An 18238-nucleotide genomic window follows, 5' to 3' on the forward strand; every position below is an offset into this window, starting at 1 on the left:
AACTAGAATAATCCTAAAATTTGTATGGAAATACAGAAGACCCTGAATAGCCAAAACAAACTTGAGAAGAAAGAACAAAGCTGAAGATATCACACCCACTGATTTCAAACTATACTACAAAGCTATAGTAATCAACACAGTATGGAACTGGCCCAAAAACAGACACATAGATCAATGGAACAAAATAGAGAGCCCAGAAATGAACCCACACTTACATGGCAATTAATCAGTGACAAAGGATGCAAGAATATACAATAAGAAAAAGACAGCCTTTTCAATAAATGGTGCTGGGAAACTGGACAACTACATGCAAAAGAATTAAAGTGGACTACTTTCTCACACTATATACAAAAATAAACTCAAAATGAATTAAAGACTTAAGACCTGAAACCATAAAACTCCTAGAAAAACATAGGCAGTGTGCACTTTGACATCAGGCAGACAGCCTACTGAATGGGAGAAGGTATTTGCAAACAATATATGTGTTAAGGGGTAATATCCAAAATATACAAAGAACTCACACAACCCAACATGAAAAACACAAACAACCCAAATAAAAATGGGCAGAGAACCTGAATAGACATTTTTCCAAAGATGACATACAGATGGCCAACAGACACATGAAAAGATGTTCAACATCACTAACCAACAGGGAAATACAAATCAAAACCACGATGATATATCACCTCACCTGTCAGAATGGCTACTAACAAAAAGACAAGAAATAACAAGTGTTGGGGAGGATGTGGATAAAAGGGAACCCTCAATGCTTTGTTGCTGGGGATGTAAGTTGGTGCAGCCACTATGGAAAATGGTATGGATTACTGAAAACTGTATGGATTACCTCAAAAAATTAAAAATAAAGCTACCACATGATCCAGCAATTCCACTTCTGGGTATTTTTCCAAAGAAAACAAAAGCACTAATTCAAAATTATATATGCACCCCTATGTTCATTGAAGCATTATTTACAATAGCCAAGATATGAAGCAACCTACATGTCCATCAACAGGCGAATGGATAAAGATGTGGTGTAACACACACACACACACACGTGATGGATTACGCAGCCATAAAAAAGAATGAAATCTTGCCATATGCGAAAATGTAGATGGACCTAGAAGGTATTATGATAAGTGAAATAAGTCAGACAGAGAAAGACAAATACCATACGATTTCACTTATATGTGGAATCTAAATAATAAAACAAATGAACAAACAAAACAGGAACAGACTCATAGATACAGAGAACCAACAGGTGGTTGCCAGCCGGGAGAGGTGAAAAAAGAAATAGGTGAGGAAGCTTAAGAGGTACAAATTTCCAGTTGCAAAATAAATGTGTCACAGGGATGAAATCTACAGCATGGGGAATATAGCAAATAATGCTATACTATCTTTGTATGGTGACAGATGGTAACTAGATTTATCATGGTGATCATTTTGCAATGTACAGAAATATTGAATCACTATGTTGTACACCTGGAACTAACAGTGTAGTAGGTCAGTTATACTTCTAAAAAATGCTATCCAGATATAATAGTAAATGCTGTTTCCAGTTGGCACTGTATTTCTTTAAGTACCTACCCAATTCCTTGAGCCTCTTCCCTGCTCAAAAATGAGCCACCACGAAAATGGAAGAGGATGAAAATGCAGGTGGCTCTTTGCCAAATGTACAGAAACTCGATCCTGAGAATTTCACAGGGTTCTGTGAAGATCAAAAGTGATAACAGAGCTCATTACAAAGTTAGAAAGTGTTATAAAAATGCGAAGGACTTCTCTCTCTAGTTTCAGGTTTCCTGGTAAAGTAAATAATAGGATTTACTAGAGCCAGGTTTGGAAGTGGATAAAGTTTGCTGTTGGTCCTCTGTGCCCTGGCCTTGATGCCCTCATGCTGTGACTCCCAAGCCCAGGGAAAGCTGAAACAGGGCCTCATCTGCAAGTCTTTCCTCTCCTCTCCTCTCCTACCCTCTCCTCTCCTCTCCTCTCTCTGGTAAACCCCTAACAATCTTCCGGTCTCTCCTAGAGAGCCTGCTCTCAACTAAATGACAGTGAATGCTAAATAAGAAATTCAGATAAATGACCTTCTTAAAAACTATTTACCCATATGTTATCTTTGACCCTTAGTGGTTTACTATGCCTTCACACTGGTTAAACACTAATTTCAACAAAATCCTTCATTGACTGGCTCTTACGAGGAGGTGGCATTTGGAGATAGATGGCCCCTTACTCAGTCTATCCTTTCAGAAGCTAAACATTTCTTGGAAACCCCTTCTGTTGAGTTTACAATGCTGCAGTTTCTCTGCTCTAGTTATTTTATTATAAGCCGGGGATCTATTACATGAGCATTCCTAGAACTCCTATAAATTTCCTTCCTCTTCCCCGACCCATGTGTGTACACCTTTAAAAATAAGAAAGCAAACAAAGCAGCTCCAATTACTAAAAGCATTGCAATGTAAAATTTCATCCCTTGTATATCACTTCGGGATTATAATTAAATCGTTAAAATGCATTGCTAATCTGTAAATCTGGTCTCATTAGCATAAGCCTGCTCCATAATTGCTAAACACACAGTGAATGCTTGTGACTTTGACTTCTGGACTAGTAAGCCTGCGTGAATGCCACTCCCCACACGGTGGCCCAAGAGCTTCTGGACAAGCTTTCTCCAATTTTGTTCTGTATGCCAGACCAGTGGTATTGGTTTTACTCTTTCTTTTGAATAGGTAAAAGTTTCATACAGGTCACTAACAGATCTCCAACAAGCTCTTTTAACCAGTTTTTTTTAATGTATCTAGTCTGAGATAGTCTCTCCCCATCTTTTGGAATAAAGCATAAAATATAGGCTTATTGATAGGATCAGTCTCCTGGAGTCTTTGAGAAAAGTATAAGACGATCTAGTCAGTTGGCAACTTTACTTGCATTGATGTCCTTGAATCTTTTTCTTACCCAAATATTTTTTGGAAGTGGCAGTCACTGCCTCATTGCACTGAGGGTGGCTTTTAATTTTCATCGACTAGCTTTCAGCTTATCATCCCTATCCTAGGCTGTGGCCATACCTGGGCATCCCAGGATTTTTTTTTTTTTCTTTTTAAGAGACATACATACAATGTACTGTGTACTGCTCAGCTCCGTTGTCAAATAGGTGTCCACGTTCTCCCCAGGCTAGCCTTGGCTCACTCTTCCCCTGTATTACTCTGCACTGCACATTCCTTTCTGGGATATCATAGCTCTTCCCAGGCCGTGGGATTTGGATACACATGCCTACTCCCCTCCACCACGGGGCCACAGTCCACCAGCCTCCCCAGCCCTGATCATAAAGCTGAAAGAAAAGGTTTTCAGTGGAAAGAAAACGTTCTCTACCTTTTGTCAACTCCTGGAGTGCTACTTTTCTGTGTTCTTTCCGGGCACATATAATCTGCCAGTGCATGTTGGGGGCAATAGTAGTGGAGGGGAGAGGTCCCCACGAGTTGAAATAGCTTATTCTCCCTCTCCCCAGGGTCACTGGATGGGTGGGGTAAGATTTGAAAACTTGGTTTCTTTTTTTTCAAATATTCCCCAGTAGCTGGAGAATCCTCTCTTCTTCCAGCAACTTCCTCAGAAAAAAAAATAATAATCCAATAGGAGATAAACAGTCTTTTGGAGTAATAAGATGTTAAATACAACTTCTAAACCTAATAGCAAGGAATCTTCCTGAATTCTCCCTAAAATGGCCAACTGATGTGCTTCCTGCTTTTTTAAAACTTATTCACATCTAAAGGACTCCTTCTAACACTGTTCTTATAGAATCTTTGGGGCCCATAAGCACCGTAGTTCTGCACTGTCCTCAGAAGATGTGATCCCTTCTGTAGGCCTTCATTTCCTAAGGGCCTGGGCTTGGATGTGTGACTGTGATGATTTTTTTTTTAAACTATTAGTCATCTAGGAGATAGATTCCCCCTGGCATTTTTCTCCTTCCTTTCCCTTTATTCAAGCAAGTAGTTGCTCTGTGCTTCTTGTCTCAAAAGAGGCATGTAGCAGAGTAGAAAACAGAGCTAAAAAACAGAATGATTGGCTAGTTAAGTTCCCAAAGCTGAAATGCTTAGGAGAAGGGGATTCTCTGGTCAAGACAAAATGTCTTAGCCCAACTGTGAAGGGAGACAGGTTTCCCCACAGCTGGGGAAAATAAGGCTAGGAGACAGGGGTGCTCTCCACCTCACCTCCTGACCCTGTCTGCAGGGCAGCAGCAAGATGCCAAAGGATGAGATCTGCAGGTCTTCAAAATAGAGTCTAGAGACCCCAGCTTTCAGATTGCAGGCCAAGAAGATAGCCAAGACCCCACAGAAGAAAAGGCAACACAGACCCACCATGAAAGGTGGGGATGGATGAGTGGATACAGAGAAAGTACGTACCTAGTAAGGCCTTATTCTTCCTCACCTCCCCTGTGCTACCTGGAAATCTTTACGATACCTGAGTCCTTTTCAGTTCAGAAAGCTTTGCCATTTCAAGTAGGAATCCAGCCTGCCAGTGTCATTTTGTTGTGAATATTCCCCATTAGGACCTCAAAGACCTGAGGTGGACTTTGTGTCTAGACTAGACTAGATGGACTTCCTATGGCTGGTCCTCAGGAAGAGATAAATGCCCCAACTTCCTGACAGGAAGTACCCAAAAAAAGGCAGAGATGGTCTACAGAATGTGGACAAAAATCTTATGAGTCGGTCATCTTAAATCTTTTCTGGCATAAAATACTCATTTTGAATCTTGGTTGTTTTTCTTTCTTATATGTATAATTTATGTGGGAATTTAGTATTGAATACCTTTTAAATTCCAAAAGATGACTGAAAGTCACATGGTATAATTAAAATAGGAGGTTTTTTGTTTACTTTAATATGAAACAATGCAATTTTGTGCAGCTGGTACAGAAAGCAAAATCAGGAATGGGAGCATGGCATAACTGATCCCATACAAAGATTAGGATTTCTGCACTGAAATGAAAATATCTAGAGCTTTGTGTAAATATAAGACTTGTGATCTCAGTGGAAATTGTTATAATTCTAAACTGGTTTTAAATTCTAGCAGACACAGAAAATCTGGAAATGTTTCAAATCTACACACAAAAAAAACTAATTAAAAAAAACTAATTGAAGCTTCTGTATAAATTTAAAGATGTTTTCCAGTATTTTTATATACTAGTTATATTTTCTAACATTTTTAACTGGCTTTTAGAAGTTTGAGTTTATACAGCATTAAGATACTTATCCAAAATCCTCTAAGAAATGAAAATTCTACAATATGAATATATACAATTAAATAAGGATACTGGTAATATAAAGTAAAAAATCTGAATTGTGAATCATGGATCAAAGGAGTTTGGGGCAAAACCTTCAGAACTTCTATTTACTGGTATTGGTTTTGTTTTTTTTTTTTTAGTTGCATGGAATTCTACTAGGTATCATCTTGATTCTCAGTAGGAAAATTAAAGATAATGTTACCTCAGTAAAATAATAGTAATTGGCCACAGAACTAGAACAATTAATCCTAAAATTCATATGGAACCATAAAAGATCCAGAACTGCCAAAGCAATCCTGAAGAAAAAGAACAAAGCAGGAGACATAACCCTCCCAGACTTCAGACAATACTACAAAGCTACAGTAATCAAAACAGTGTGGTACTGGTACAAAAATAGATATATGGATCAATGGAATAGAAAAAAGAGCCCAGAAATAAACCCACACACCTACAGTCAATTAATCTTCGACAAAGGAGGCAAGAATATACAATGGAGAAAAAGCAATCTCTTCAGCAAGTGGTGTCGGGAAAGCTGGACAGCCGCATGTAAATCACTGAAGTTAAAACACACCCTCTCACCATACACAAAAATAAACTCAAAATGGCTTAAAGACTTAAACATAAGACATGACACCATAAAACTCCTAGAAGAAAACAAAGGCAAAATATTCTCTGACATCAAAAGTACCAGTGTTTTCTTAGGTCGGTCTCCCAAGGCAAGAGAAATAAAAACAAAAATAAACAAATGGAACCTAATCAAATGTACAAGCTTTTGCACAGCAAACGAAACCATAAACAAAATGAAAAGACAAGCTACAGAATGAGAGAAAATATTTGCAAACAATGCAACTGACAAGGGCTTAATTTCCAAAATACACAAACAGCTCATACAACTCAACAACAAAAAAACAAACAAACCAATCCAAAAATGGGCAGAAGACCTAAAAGACATTTCTTCAAAGAAGAAATACAGATGACCAATAGGCACATGAAAAGATTCTCAACATCACTAATTATTAGAAAAATGCAAATCAAAACTACAATGAGGTACCCCCTCACACCAGGCAGAATGGCCATCATTAAAAAGTCCACAAATAATAAATGCTGGAGAGGGTGTGGAGAAAAGGGAACCCTCCTACACTGTTGGTGGGAATGTAAGTTGGTGCAACCACTGTGGAAATCAGTATGGAGGTTCCTAAGAAAACTAAAACTAGAACTACCATATGATCCAACAATCCCACTCCTGGGCATATATATGGACAAAACTATAATTCAAATAGATACATGCACCCTTATGTTCACAGCAGCACTATTCACAATAGTCAAGACATGGAAACAACCTAAATGTCCATCATCGACAGATGAATGGATAAAGAAGATGTCGTACATATATACAATGGAATACTACTCAGCTGTAAAAAAAGAATGAAATAATGCCATTTGCAGCAACATGGATGCAACTAGAGATTATCATATTAAGTGAAGTAAGTCAAAAAAGAAAGACAAATACCATATGACATCACTTACATGTAGAATCTAAAATTACACAAATGAACCTATCTATGAAACAATCACAGACAAAGTGAACAGACTGGTGGGTGCCAAGGGGGAGGGGGTTGGGGGGAAGGATGGAGCAGGAGATTGGAGTTAGCAGATGTAAGCTTTTATACAGAATGGATAAACAACAAGGTCCTACTGTATAGCTCAGAGAACTGCATTCAACATCCTATGATAGGGACTTCCCTGGGGGTGCAGTCATTGGGAATCCACCTGCCAATGCAGGGGACATGGGTTCGAGCCCTGGTCTGGGAAGATCCCACATGCCACGAAGCAACTAAGCCCATGCACCACAACTACTGAGCCTGTGCTCCAGAGCTCGCGAGCCACAACTACTGAGCCTGTGTGCCACAACTACAGAAGCCCGCGTGCCTAGAGCCCACGTTCCCCAAGAGAAGCCACCACAATGAGAAGCCCGCGCACTGCAACGAAGAGTAGCCCCCGCTCACCACAACTAGAGAAAGCCCGCGCACTGCAATGAAGAGTAGCCCCCACTCGCGGCAACTAGAGAAAGCCCGCACGCAGCAACAAAGACCCAATGCAGCCAAATAAATAAATAAAATAAAGTTAAAAAAAAAAAAAGTATATATATCTTTTTAAAAAATCCTATTATAAACCATAATGGAAAAGAATATTTTAAAAAAAGAATGTATATGTACGTATAAATCACTTTGCTGTACAGCAGTAATTAACACAACATTGTAAGTCAACTATACTTCAATAAAAAATAAAATAAAATAAAATAGTAATTGGAAAAACCATTTTATAAACTACAAACTTTGGTTAACATTACAGAGCATAATATATGTAATTGTTAAGGGAATGTTGCAATGTAATAAAAAGGAGAAGTGTGTGTAGCTCAGAAAAGAACAAGAAATTAAGTAGTATTAAGATAAGGCCAGGGCTTCCCTGGTGGCGCAGTGGTTAAGAATCCACCTGCCAATGCAGGGGACACGGGTTCAAGCCCTGGTCCGGGAAGATCCCACATGCCGCGGAGCAACTAAGCCTGTGCGCCACAACTACTGAGCCTGCACTCTAGAGCCCACGAGCCACAACTACTGAGCCCATGTGCCACAACTACTGAAGCCCGCGCGCCTAGAGCCTGTGCTCCGCAACAAGAGAAGCCACCGCAATGAGAAGCCCCCCCACCCCGCTCACCGCAACTAGAGAAAGCCCGCGCACAGCAACGAAGACCCAACACAGCCAAAAAAAATAAATAAATAAGAGGGTTAACATAAATTATATAAAAAAAAGGACAGAATTCAGTAGAGTTAAAACATATTTGAAAATATGAAGTTCTAACATTACTGGAAATTAAATAGAAGTCAGAATTGGTTTATTCAGCCAGAAATCATATACGTGAATGTTATACCATCATATATGGAACAGAACCTTGTAAACTGCATCTGAAATTTTCCATCATCTTCAGGTAGACAGGTAAGTGCACCCTCCCCTTCCTTTAATTCCTATCTCCACCAGGAAAAAAGAATAGTAGAAACTTTCACTTAAAAAACTATCAACTGCTAAAAGTCAAGGCCTTCAAATTGAAGGCAAACAAATAATTGAACAAAACCATCAGACAAATTCTTATTTAACCACACAGAAGGAGGAGCTGAGAGATTTTAGAATAAAGAAATCTGACTGCACATACTTAGTGGTACGCAGCTAAGAACAAAAGGGACTGTACTGAAAATCTTAAACTTTATTCAATAGCTTTATCGTTTGTTTTAATACTGTATTGTTATTTTGGAACTCTTGTTTTCCCAGATTAAGCAAAGAAGTAATTCTATTTATTGTGTCAGGAATCAAAAATTTATGAAGGAATTCTATACCATTAGAAGAGAACTGGAAATATCAATACGAAATAAGAAAAAGCACAAGTCTTTTTCTGGCTCTGTTCATTGAAATGACCCAAGAGCAATGAAATCCCCACAGTGCCCCCTAGTGCTCAGATTCTGGTCTCTGATACTATTTTTACACTAAAAGGAACCATGGCTCCTTGGAGAAATGAATGATTCTGTGTCTGGGGCAGAAAGGCACAAGACGAGCCTAGAAAATGTTGTTGTGCCAGAAAGCAACAAAGTTTTCAACAATTAGTGGGTCATGTGAGAAGGACACAGGAACAAATTTAAAGAGACACCACTGGCCAAAGTTGTGACAATTTTATATGTCAATCATACCTCAATAAAGTGATTTTAAAAAGGAGAATAATTACTATATTTAATATATGAGAAGCCATATGTCCATAATGACCGACACAAAGAGAAAAGATAACAAATGATTATAAAAGGTTAACAGAATAGAATGCATTTCTCACTCATGAGGCATTATCGATTAATTTATTGTATCAGTGGAAAATATAGAAATTAGAATGGTAAATACATCAGTTGGAGGGCATTTTCTGACTCCAGAGGAATATCAGAATGACCCATAAACCGCAGTCCCCAATTAGACAAAGCTGAGTGAATTATCTAGAACTCAATCGGTATAAATTTAAGTATTCTTAAGATTTATATGGTTCTAAGAATATCAATGAATGTGGAAAGTATTAACATCCCTCAGGATCTCATCAATTTACAAGTTTTTTAGACTGAGGAAAAATACATTAATATATCATAAGGTTTTATCAACCAGATGGAAGCTGCAGACTAATAACGTAATGTATAAAACTTTACTCCAGGGGAGTGGGCTAACTAGCTGAATGCTCACAGCTTAAGGTTATGGAATCACTCACAGAACCACCACAAATAGGGTCCAAGATGCCCTTCTGGGTCATGAATGAGAATCCAGTCAGCCACCAGGGCTAAATCTCCGGTGGTAAATATCCTAACTTATCTGGTATGGTAATTCTTTCTGTGGGATGATTCAGAATTAGGTATAGAGATATTTAAGTGAAGTAACCCATTATGTTTTTATTTTTGTGTTAAGACAGCTGTGCATATTTGATATTTTGCATATTTGTGATACATGGAAGAATTTACTCTGTTAGTGAGAGCCTTATAAATCTAATTTGAAATGGGTAATTAATTTGGAGTTATGATTTCAAGGTGAAATCTTCTTTTCAGTATTAACACATCTAAGACCCTTAGGTCTGTCATTTTTATAAATGTAATTTTAAAGAAATTTTTAGTTCCCAGGCGGATTTGTCTGGTAGATCAGACAGCTAAAATCCTAAAAAGGGACATGCTTGAGGCGACACAGCTGTTAATACTGCTTCCCCCTCGGACTGTCAGCCCACAACAGACGCCGCTCTGCTCTATCCCCAGGTCCTACCTGTCCCATCCACATGATGGACCTAAGAGAAAGTCGGCTTGGACAGCAACCTGCCTCCTCTAAACCCTGACCGGAATGCTACGGCCTCTGTGTCCTTCCCCCTTGTCCTAGCCCAGCGTCCCATTTAAAGCACACATGGGTGAAGTGGGGGTGGGCGGGAATAATGGAATAAATTTTAAATGCTGAAATTATACTGAGATTTTCCAATATAGCATTTTCTCAGTGTGTATGTGCTACCGTCTCTGTGCTGCTTATAATGTGGTGAAGCTGCTAGAAATGTGATATAGAACTTTCACCTACCTGCAAATTGATTTTACCGTTTCCAGGAAATGGGACACTCCCACATCTTAGCTGCGTGACTTTTTTTTTAAATGGATGGCACAAAGCTTTCCTCTGCACTAAGGATGAATGCTATTACCACTGCTTTTTAAAAGTGCTCCAGGAATTTCTTCTCTGTGGAATTCCCTTTAACATGAACTCAGACCTACGTTTTTGTTTTATGGGATAAAATTTTCAACATGTAGTTAAAGCTGTAAAAAAACAAAAAAAAATCACATTTCAAACACCTTTTCTTTACCACTCTCAAAGCTCCAGCAAAATAGAAGCAAAATAGGGACTTCCCTGGTGGCGCAGTGGTTAAGAATCCGCCTGCCAGTGCAGGGGACACGGGTTCGAGCCCTGGTCCGGGAAGATCCCACATGCCGCGGAGCAACTAAGCCCGTGGGCCACAACTACTGAGCCTGCGCTCTAGAGCCCATGAGCCACAACTACTGAAGCCCACGTGCCACAACTACTGAGCTTGCGCTCTGGAGCCTGCAAGCCACAACTACTGAAGCCCACACACTGCAACGAAGGGTAGCCCCCGCTCGCCACAACTAGAGAAAGCCCGTGTGCAGCAACGAAGACCCAATGCAGCCAAAAATAAATAAATAAATAAATTTTTTAAAACATAGAAGCAAAACAAATTGTGACATTAAGGACTAAGTACATTTTGCCGTGAAACAGGCCTTAAGTGACCTAATGCCTTTCAAATTATGATGAACCTGTGAGCTACAAGTCACAACTCAGCCTACACATAATTGTCCTCCAGCTAACAGCCCAGCACTTCCCCTCAAATGCCGAAGGACATACACTGCAGTCTTCTAGTCAAGGGCAAATGTCTACATTTCCTTTCAGAATGTGTGCAGGCTGCCAGACCAACACTGGAGTCCACAGCAAGTTACCCATGCCAGCCAGGAAACTAGGTCTAGGCAAAGAAATATCAGAAAAGAAACCACCTCAAACTCAGAGGTGGCAGGTACTATGAAATTCCCTAGTTCAGACTGCTGTAACAGAATACCGTACTCCGGGTGGCTTAAACAACAAACATTCATTTCTTATAGTTCTGGAGGCTGGGAAGTTCAAGATCAAGCCTCCAGCAGATTCAGTGTCTGATGAGGACCTGCTTTCTGATTCATAAATGGCTATCTTCTTGCTTGTCCTCACATGGTGGAAGGAGGCAAGGGAGCTCTCTGGAGTCTCTTTTAAGAAGACAGTAACCCCACTCATGGGGGCTCCACCTTCGTTACTTCATTACCTTCCAAAGAGCCAAATATATATAAAATATATCCTTGTGGTTCGGTTTCAACATAAGAATTTTGGGGAAGACACAAACACTCAGTCCATAGCACACACACATAGCTGTGTGGGCTCCAGGCCACCCAACAGAAACACATCTAACTGCAAGCCTGCCCCATCTGTGAACCAGAGCGCCAAGGACTCAAGCCAGAAGCCCATAAAAGAGAGCAAACCTAACTCCTCTGCAGAACCCAGATACAACTGAAGATCTCAGGGCCTATATGGGAACCTCTAGGCTTCCAAAGCCCATGGCATTTTTAGCCCAGAAGGGAGAAGGGAGTCATTATTGGTATCCACGAGTCACTGCGGTGAAGACCACAAAGAAGTCTCAGAAATGCATGGGCGGATAACCTCAGGGGTAATTACATAAAATGGGAAACATCTGAGCTAATTAATACCAACCAGAGTCTTAATCACATTCACCTAGCTTACCAACGTAGTTTGCCATCATACACCAGGAAGAGCTTCCTTCTCTACCTCCACTTTGTCCATCTCCCCTGAACGTCTATTATGGTGATGGTGAACAAGTGTTATACTTGGCAAAGCATATTCATAGCCAAGTTCATGTACAGGTAAAAATGTGTGGACTCACAATCCACAGAGGATAGAATATGAGGAAGAAATTAGCTCCTCCATTAAAAGGCACTGTCCCATGTCAGTAATTAGAAGAGAGAAAGTGTCAGCAGAATGATCTCTAATGTTTCATTAGACAAACAATGATCCCCCTTTCAAATGGAGGTTAACAGCCCCTCTTTTAAATAGCCTTTTGGAAGTTTGCTAACTTTTTCTTTTTTTGGCCGTGCCACGCGGAATGTGGGATCTTAGTTCCCCGACCAGGGATGGAACCCGCACCCCCTGCACTGGAAGAGCAGAGCCTTAACCCCTGGACCGCCAGGGAAGTCCCATGGCTTCTTATACCCTGCTGAATGTCACGAGGTCTCGCCATCTCCATCCAAAGATCACAAGAACTTTCATCCCCTGCTACCAAAAGACAATTCTTGGGAAAGACTCTTAGGTTGTACTCATATATAAGACAGCCTGTGATTTGGATGTAAGGATCAGGGGTACGGTGGGCTTCAGCCTCTGGCTAGTGTGTACTTAACTTCCTTCTTACAGTACACTTCTTACAAACGACAAAGACTTAATTAAAAATTCTGAGTCTGCACTCTTTTTTCCCCGCAACAGCTTAAATTAAGAAAGCTACATTTTATGCACACCTGAGTTTGGGACTGAGATTCATTGCTGCTGCAGGTGCACGCGAACGGAATTTCTGATGGTGGGAGAGTGGGGCAATTCCTACTGGCAGCTTCTGTGGGAACCAGGCTACCAATTCTAAAGTAAGGTGAGAAGGGAGAGCCAAGACAGGAACCCAAGGGTGTCTTAAAACACAGGCGCGCACAGAGCAAGGCATGGCACAGGCAGTGAGAAGGTAGAAGGGGGCTGAAAGGCTTAATTCCCTTAGCCAATGAATGCAGTGCATTTTTAGATGCTTTCCTGCAGACCTGCGAAGGGAAGGCTTGAGACTTGGGGATGCTTTGGGCACACTTTAAATCTTTGTTTAACATTAATTTAGGGGGGGTGGGGTAAAACTGATTTGCTATTAATAAAAGTCACTGATTAATTTACACCTGGGAGCCAAGGCTATTTTAGCAGCATGTTTTCTACTTCTCTTCATTCTTGCTCTCCATGTTTTCTTTTGCAAATTTTTGAACCAAATAAATTTTTAAGAGTTATATTAAAGGGAATAAAGTTTCATGAGTAGATCTTCTCTTGCTGTTATCCACACTGTGCTATACGTGATTAGGCGGTCAGCATTTCAGCTGACTGACTGTAAAGTGAGTTTGGTGGTGGTGGTGGTGGTGGTTTGTTCGGGTTTTCTTTTTCATTCTTGCACAAGGACGTTGTCTACTTTGAAAGGAGCAGAACCAATTTGCATGTCACTAGTTATGTGAAGCCGCATATGAAAACCTGAAGAAACTAGCAATACATTGCTGGTTTATCCCAGTCACGTTTTAGGGCCCGGCCAGACTGGCACCATGGATGGGGGGAAAATGGCCTGGGTGGGGGGGAAAATGCCCTGTGGGCTTGCGGGTACTGCTCAGGAGTGGACACTCCATCTCCCAGGTTGGACTTTGGAACAAAGCGAAGTGTTATGGCCCACTTCTGCGGTGGGAGGCCTCCAGATGCTGGAGGTGACAGTGGCATTACCATACACCCAGCGCCTCCTTCAGTCTGCATTCTGGCCCTCTCTAGACTAACAGCTGTGCTCCACCAGGAGTGGAAATGGAGTCATTCGGCTCATGGAAGTGAAGGGCAGGCTTGCCATGGAGCTGGTATGGAAGAGGGCAAGATATATACAGAGGAAGCAGCTTGCAGTAGGAAGACTTGTGTCCAGAGGCAAATTCATTCAGCCTAACCCATTTACTCCAGGCAGATAACAAGTCTCACCTGTCCTCTTCACAGTGGCACTTGGGTATTTGGGTGCTCTGAGCAGGGAGAGGGGCAGTAGCAGAAGCTGCTGCATACCCCCTCCCACCACTCCCCTCCTTAGTGATGACACTAAATCCCCTACCCACTCACTCCTTTCACAGCCTGGAAATGCTCTCAAGTCTCGGGGCTGGGGGCGGGGGTGGAGACAGGAAAAATCAGATCACTCTGGAAAAATTAAGGAGTTTTGTACAAAGGCCAGGAGATGGGGCACTGATCCTAGGTGGTTAAATGAACTGTTAAAACAAATCAGGCATTGAGCTTATTATCCGCCTAGCCCAAGACAGAATAGTTGGGGATAGGAAATATATACATATGAAACATAAAACGAGGCAGTATGCTAGAGGCCATGAGGTACGCACTTACTCTTAGTTACTTTTATGAGATGTGTAAACCCCCAAGTGAAATAAAGAGACAGTTCTAGAGAGGGAAAGGAGAGCAATTTGAACCCTTAGTTCAGTGGCCCTCAACTGGCAATGATTCATCTCCCCAGCGACATTTGGCAATGTCTGGAGACATTTTTGGTTGTCGCAACTGGAGGATGCCACCGGCATCCAGTGAGCAGAGGCCAGTGGGCTGCAAAACAGCACACAGTGCAGAAGACAGCCCCACCAAGAATCATTTGGCACAAAATGTTAGTGGCGCGGTTGAGAAACCCTGCCCTAGAGCAGTGGTTCTCAATTTCTAGCAGGCGTCAGAATCCCCTAAAGGACTTGTTAAAACGCAGATTGCTGGGTCCCACCCGCAGTTTCCAATTCAGTAGTTCTGAAATGCTGTCTGAGAATCTGCTTTTCTAACAAGTTCCCAGGTGATTCTGAGGCTCCTGGAGCGGAGACCATACTTTCAAGAGCCCCTGCCCTAGTTCTCCACTCTAATTACCCTTTCAACTATCCACCTGCTCGAGAATGTGCTTAGACCCACCTTAGCCCGGAGTCTTCAGATGCTATTAGTCCTCACAAAAGGAGGAAGCAAGAGGCTCCCCTTTAAGCAAAGAGACTTCCCAGAGACTTAATTAAAGTTTGGGAAAGCATCCCGGGAGGTTGGGGGGGGGTCAATAAAATTGATCCAAATAAATTCTTTGCACATACAAAATAAAACTCACATGCACAAAAAGAAATTTGATCAATAAATTAGTAAATTCAGAGTGATGAGGGAGTAATTAACAGGGCCATTTAAAGTGCGGAATACATTCAATACAGAATAAGCGACTCCACTGGGACCCGTGAAGCAGGAAACACCGATGTGTTTGAGAGGCCTGGAAGATTAGAAACATATTTCAACAAGGAGAAAAGAGGAGAGAAAAGGGAGAGCCCAGAATGATGAAGATGCCAAGGGGGTGTATGTATCAGAGCCTTTGGAACGTCCGATTTTGAAATGCTACAAAAAGTTTAACAAAATTGCAGCTGCGCACTTGTGCACCTCCCAGGCACAGGAAACTTAAGTAACCTACTGCGAGAGCTAGCCCTGGCCCTGAGCAGTTTCTCTGTCAAGTCCCTTTAGATTGGAGTAAACAAAAGGCTTATCCCAAGTCAGCTGGAGCAGAGGCAGACTTCAATGATCCAGAACAATCCCAGAATGATCTTGGATGCCCTGGCAATCTATAATATCCCCTGCCGGAGAAACTGAGGCCAAAGCAGACTCCATCGATAGTTCAAGCCAGAGCCAAGGGCCATAATAAGGCACCTCGTTGTTGGAAGTCAAGTTCTGGGCAGTTTACTATTGAGGGCAAATACTAGGCCGTCCTACTTCAGACAGACACCCACATACTGAACACGTTCTCCCCAAGAGGTGGGGCATGAAGGAAACCAAACTGTGTGATGAATGGCAGAGCCAGAAAGGCATAAATTATTGCTAAGATGAGCCAGGATATACCTAACTTTTCAGTTAAGTGTATAGCAGGGTCTTGATAAATATCAGATCCCTTGCTTTCGGAGTCCAGTTCCCCACTTCACCCCCAAGTGAGTCCCTTGGGGTTTCTGTAGGCAATGGAAATTTAAATTGGACCAGCCATGGATATGAATCACTGTGATAATTCCTTTAGACCTGGTGGAGAACCAGACCTTGGCTAAAAACTGCATCAGCAAGAAGCAGACCTTTCTGGCTTCTTGGCCTCTTTATCATGCCCCTGGAGACCTCTATGAAACTTGAGTAATAGCTTATCTTCCTCTAAGGGAGCTCACTCAGCCTAGCGCCATGAATTTCACTGCGGATTAGTGAAGGGCTGAGAAGTGCTTTTTGCTTTCCATGGAGCCCTAGTCCCCGGAGATCATTAAAACAGAATCTTTCCAAGCTTGGGGAACCTAACCATGGGAGGCACCCAGAATTCAGCTCCAAAGACTCAATCCAGTTCTCTGAGCCTCCTTTTCCTCAGGAGTATGGGGTCCAGGCCTTAGCTTTTAGCAGAGTGGGTGGGAGGTTGCTATGATCAAAGCTGCTGCCTCTGTTTTTTAATTTCCCTCCACCGCTTTCCATCAGGCCTTCCTTATTAGCTGGATGAGAATGTTTGCAGAGCCAAACCGGCAGCTGAATCCCTCAGGCTATGTTTTAATTCTAGTGCTTCCTGGGCTTTGGGCATAAAAGCACCTCCCAGGGTGAGAGGACACGCCACCACACATTTGGCTGACACCTGCCTATGAAGGAAGGAGGCTGAAACCACTTTCCCAGAGCAGCCCTGGAGCATTCCAGTCAGTGCCTCCGCAGCCTTTCTTCCCAGCCAGGCACCGGGACGGCTGCCGAGCTGGGGGACAAATTCTTCGTCTGGTGTGCCCTTCCAAACTGCTACTCGAGCCTTGGCTGTCACCACAGGTGGCTTACATGGTCCTCCCAGTGTGAGGTCAGTTAAAAGGCACGAAGCTGCAAACTCCCAGACTCCAGAAGGGAGGAGGAGGCTTGCAGACACACCGACTAGACTCTCTGGATTGCAACATCCCAGGCAGAGAAGCAACCCACCTTTGAACACCTCTACCGGGAGGAAGCTCGGCACACCATGAGGCGGCAGCCCTTCTGCTGTTGAACAGCTCTAATGGTTAAAAGGCCATCCTCTTACCCAATCCCCATCTGCCTGCCTGGATTTCCTATGGAGCTACATGGAGTATGTCTGCCGCTCCTGCCATCTGACGCTATTTCTATTTGTGCACTGTGTCTTTGCAACTATACTAACCAGATGGTTTGTGAGAGCGTGGACCATGTCTCCTGCTCCTTACGCACCCCCATGGTGTTTGTGGCGGGCTCGAAGACTGCTGGGCAGTGTTCTTAGTTGTGCTCCAAGTTTCTCCACTTGTGACCATCCCCTTCCCCACAGCCCCTTCCCCTCCTCAAGCCTGAATTATGTTCATTCCAACTCCACCCCTCTGCACAGCCCAGGCCCTCCTGGGATGTCCTTTGGTATTTGCTCTCTACAAAGCCAACTCCTACCACCCCTTCAAACCTCTTCTCCAACCGGACAGCTTCCAGGAAGTGCCCTCTTCTTTCCTGAACTCTTAGTGCACTTGTTTATGCCAACACCTAGCATTTGAAGGAATATTTGACTCTTCTCTATCTGTTACGTATGTTTATGTTTTGTCTCCTCACGTAGACTACAGCCTCCTCGAAGGCAGGGGCTGTGATCACGATACTTCTGCATTTATCACAAGGCCTGGTACAGGGAGGGGCACACAGCTGAGGCTTAATTAAATGAGTGGTTTAGAGACTTCCCTGGCAGTCCAGTGGTTAAGACTCCGCGCTTCCAGTGCGGGGGGGTGTGGGTTCGATTCCTGGTCAGGGAACTACGATCCCACAAGCTGCGCGGCAAGGCCAAAAAATAAAGTTTTTTAAAAAAAGAAGTGGTTTACAAATGCTGGAAAGGAAGGCTACCAGTGAATGAGTGAGTCAGGCAGACAGGTTAACCTAATATTCTTGCACTGTCAAGATATTGAGCACCTCCGAGGTGTAAGGTGCCCAATTCATCTTACTGAAATAGAACCCCGTTGGCAAAAGATGCCCAAGTCCTCTCTTCTTACAAACCCAAAACCCACGATCTGTTCTTCACTATGCTGTTTTTCA

This window comes from Eubalaena glacialis, chromosome X (genome assembly GCF_028564815.1).
Source record: "Eubalaena glacialis isolate mEubGla1 chromosome X, mEubGla1.1.hap2.+ XY, whole genome shotgun sequence".
Taxonomy (NCBI): Eukaryota; Metazoa; Chordata; class Mammalia; order Artiodactyla; family Balaenidae; genus Eubalaena; species Eubalaena glacialis.